Source organism: Oncorhynchus tshawytscha, linkage group LG07 (assembly GCF_018296145.1).
Source record: "Oncorhynchus tshawytscha isolate Ot180627B linkage group LG07, Otsh_v2.0, whole genome shotgun sequence".
Taxonomy (NCBI): domain Eukaryota; kingdom Metazoa; phylum Chordata; class Actinopteri; order Salmoniformes; family Salmonidae; genus Oncorhynchus; species Oncorhynchus tshawytscha.
In genome coordinates, this window is record NC_056435.1 from 54,296,110 (window position 1) to 54,300,944 (window position 4,835).

Below are 4,835 nucleotides of genomic sequence, written 5' to 3' on the forward strand. Positions count from 1 at the left end.
TGAACATAATAAATGGCTCTCTATCCACCGGATGTGTACCAAACTCACTAAAAGTGGCAGTAATAAAGCCTCTCTTGAAAAAGCCAAACCTTGACCCAGAAAATATAAAAACTATCAGCCTATATCGAATCTTCCATTCCTCTCAAAAATGTTAGAGAAGGCTGTTGCGCAGCAACTCACTGCCTTCCTGAAGACAAACAATGTATACGAAATGCTTCAGGCTGGTTTTAGACCCCATCATAGCACTGAGACGGCACTTGTGAAGTTGGTAAATGACATTTTAATGGCATCGGATCGAGGCTCTGCATCTGTCCTCGTACTCCTAGACCTTAGTGCTGCTTTTGATACCATTGATCACCACATTATTTTGGAGAGATTGGAAACCCAAATTGGTCTACACGGACAAGTTCTGGCCTGGTTTAGATCTTATCTGTCGGAAAGATATCAGTTTGTCTCTGTGAATGGTTTGTCCTCTGACAAATCAACTGTAAATTTCGGTGTTCCTCAAGGTTCCGTTTTAGGACCACTATTGTTTTCACTATATATTTTACCTCTTGGGGATGTTATTCGAAAACATAATGTTAACTTTCACTGCTATGCGGATGACACACAGCTGTACATTTCAATGAAACATGGTGAAGCCCCAAAATTGCCCTCGCTAGAAGCATGTGTTTCAGACATAAGGAAGTGGATGGCTGCAAACTTTCTACTTTTAAAGTCGGACAAAACAGAGATGCTTGTTCTAGGTCCCAAAAAAAAAGAGATCTTCTGTTGAATCTGACAATTAATCTTAATGGTTGTACAGTCGTCTCAAATAAAACTGTGAAGGACCTTGGCGTTACTCTGGACCCTGATCTCTCTTTTGAAGAACATATCAAGACCATTTCAAGGACAGCTTTTTTCCATCTACGTAACATTGCAAAAATCAGAAACTTTCTGTCCAAAAATGATGCAGAAAAATGTATCCATGCTTTTGTCACTTCTAGGTTAGACTACTGCAATGCTCTACTTTCCGGCTACCCGGATAAAGCACTAAATAAACTTCAGTTAGTGCTAAATACGGCTGCTAGAATCCTGACTAGAACCACATTTTTTTAATCATATTACTCCAGTGCTAGCCTTTCTACACTGGCTTCCTGTCAAAGCAAGGGCTGATTTCAAGGTTTTACAGCTAACCTACAAAGCATTACATGGGCTTGCTCCTACCTATCTCTCTGATTTGGTCCTGCCGTACATACCTACACGTACGCTATGGTCACAAGACGCAGGCCTCCTAATTGTCCCTAGAATTTCTAAGCAAACAGCTGGAGGCAGGGCTTTCTCCTATAGAGCTCCATTTTTATGGAACGGTCTGCCTACCCATGTCAGAGACGCAAACTCGGTCTCAACCTTTAAGTCTTTACTGAAGACTCATCTCTTCAGTGGGTCATATGATTGAGTGTAGTCTGGCCCAGGAGTGGGAAGGTGAACGGAAAGGCTCTGGAGCAACGAACCGCCCTTGCTGTCTCTGCCTGGCCGGTTCCCCTCTTTCCACTGGGATTCTCTGCCTCTAACCCTACTACAGGGGCTGAGTCACTGGCTTACTGGGGCACTCTCATGCCGTCCCTGGAAGGGGTGCGTCACCTGAGTGGGTTGATTCACTGTTGTGGTCATCCTGTCTGGGTTGGCGCCCCCCAGTTGGGTTGTGCCGTGGCGGAGATCTTTGTGGGCTATACTCAGCCTTGTCTTAGGATGGTAAGTTGGTGGTTGAAGATATCCCTTTAGTGGTGTGGGGGCTGTGCTTTGGCAAAGTGGGTGGGGTTATATCCTTTCTGTTTGGCCCTGTCCGGGGGTGTCCTCGGATGGGGCCACAGTGTCTCCTGACCCCTCCTGTCTCAGCCTCCAGTATTTATGCTGCAGTAGTTTATGTGTCGGGGGGCTAGGGTCAGTTTGTTATATCTGGAGTACTTCTCCTGTCCCATTCGGTGTCCTGTGTGAATCTAAGTGTGCATTCTCTAATTCTCTCCTTCTCTCTTTCTTTCTCTCTCTCGGAGGACCTGAGCCCTAGGACCATGCCCCAGGACTACCTGACATGATGACTCCTTGCTGTCCCCAGTCCACCTGGCCATGCTGCTGCTCCAGTTTCAACTGTTCTGCCTTATTATTATTCGACCATGCTGGTCATTTATGAACATTTGAACATCTTGGCTATGTTCTGTTATAATCTCCACCCGGCACAGCCAGAAGAGGACAGGCCACCCCACATAGCCTGGTTCCTCTCTAGGTTTCTTCCTAGGTTTTGGCCTTTCTAGGGAGTTTTTCCTAGCCACCGTGCTTCTACACCTGCATTGCTTGCTGTTTGGGGTTTTAGGCTGGGTTTCTGTACAGCACTTTGAGATATCAGCTGATGTACGAAGGGCTATATAAATAAATTTGATTTGATTTGATTTGAATTGTATTTAGTTTGCTTTATTTAATAAATATATTTTGTTATTCCTTGTCTCCACGTTGTCTCCCTTTTGTTACGAACTTTGAGCCATTTCGTGACAACTGTGACAATGTTATTGTCTTTCCAACGGGACCAGCAACTTGTCTCGTTGGGTCAGAACCTCAGAGGTTCCCCGGGGTAACTTCATGAAGTCCTTCTGTGGCTTGAATGGGACATCAAACAGACAATTTTGTCTCGTCGATCCAGAGCTCCATATCCTCTTTTTTGTCACTTCATGGAGGAGTGCAAGCGAAGTGAAGAGGTTTGTTATGAAGGGACTTGCAACCTTGAGGTGCCTGAGATTGGTCTGCAAGACCGAGAACAACACTGGGTCCCCGACCCAACCCAGTCTCAGGGAGGAGAGTACACCTGCATTGCTTGCTGTTTGGGGATTTAGGCTGGGTTTCTGTACAGCACTTTGAGATATCAGCTGATGTACAAAGGGCTATATAAATACATTTGATTTGATTTTGATTTGATTTGAGTGTTTGGGCCACACGGTACTGTTTCGGTTTTGTAAATTCACGTCATCGTTTATTGTTTTGATTCAGTGTCCAGTGCTTTCTTTAATTAAAATCATCATGAACTCTTACCACGCTGTGCTTTGCTCCTCCTCTCTTTATCCCAACGAAAACCGTTACAATTATCAGGTGAGTAACAGCCTTTAAAAAAAATGTATTTAAAAAACATTATTTCCCTAATTTTGATGCACCTACCGTCCTTCACCAATTACAAACACACATACCATCATGACACAAGGCGATACTCAGATGTAGACAGAGGAGGCAAATGGTTGGAATTATTTGAATAAAAGGTTGAACATATTTGTTACTGACACTTTCCTACCATAGTACAGTATAGGAAATGTACAATCCTTAGAATACCAGTAGAATTATTACAAGGAAATTTCTGTAAAATGTTCATAAAAAGTTACTTTGTGATTCTATCACCTGGGGGGCACTGGTGTATAACATCTTACTGTTCCTCTACACTGGGCACTGGTGTATAACATCTTACTGTTCCTCTACACTGGGCACTGGTGTATAACATCTTACTGTTCCTCTACACTGGGCACTGGTGTATAACATCTTACTGTTCCTCTACACCGGGTACTGGTGTATAACATCTTACTGTTCCTCTACACTGGGCACTGGTGTATAACATCTTACTGTACCTCTACACTGGGCACTGGTGTATAACATCTTACTGTTCCTCTACACCGGGTACTGGTGTATAACATCTTACTGTTCCTCTACACTGGGCACTGGTGTATAACATCTTACTGTTCCTCTACACTGGGCACTGGTGTATAACATCTTACTGTTCCTCTACACTGGGCACTGGTGTATAACATCTTACTGTTCCTCTACACTGGGCACTGGTGTATAACATCTTACTGTTCCTCTACACTGGGCACTGGTGTATAACATCTTACTGTACCTCTACACTGGGCACTGGTGTATAACATCTTACTGTTCCTCTACACTGGGCACTGGTGTATAACATCTTACTGTACCTCTACACTGGGCACTGGTGTATAACATCTTACTGTTCCTCTACACTGGGCACTGGTGTATAACATCTTACTGTTCCTCTACACCCTTAAGATATAATATTATTAATTGAAGTCTAGCATGCAGTTGTCTCTGTAAGGCCTGTGTGTGAAATATATTTGAATTTAGTAGAACCATTTACTATAGCCTGGATTAAGTGAGAGTAGAATTAGGATTACAGTATCACCCACTGTTGTTGAACACACACTGAAACGAGATAGATAGTCATTTATATAGACATATTCCTACATATTATACCCACTTTAGGACAACGCTATAGAAATTGGAAAACACATTACACACAGACTATCTAAATAAAAAGCTAGAGCACCATGGCACAGCCGTTTTGGGTAGAATTATAGATAGGAGCACAAAGCCTGACACGCCTGTTGAATATATGCAAAAGAGGTTTCCTGCTGTGGAATTTACATTCATTTTTAAGAAATGGCATGTCTGGACAGAGATGGCAGGAGGAAATAGATATCCAATGGCTGGTTCATTCAACAAGACTAGGTTGGATTTAGTCAAGGAGATAATTCAGACAAGACAAAATGGATAAAAAGGAAGGGGATGAAGAAGAGTACCCTTTATCGCAGAAACTGTGATAGGAATGATGATGCTGAAGGACAGATCTTCAGGAACAAGGCTACTGTGACAAAACTAAAGCTGGAGAGAGAACAATAGAGTGCGGGAAGAAGAACTGGGTCAGGACAGAGAGGCAGAACAGAGTACTCCCCACCTTGCCCGCCGTATGAGACTCAACCCAGAGGTACCCTGGGTGACTATACACAGATCTACCCTCTCATACCACTGAT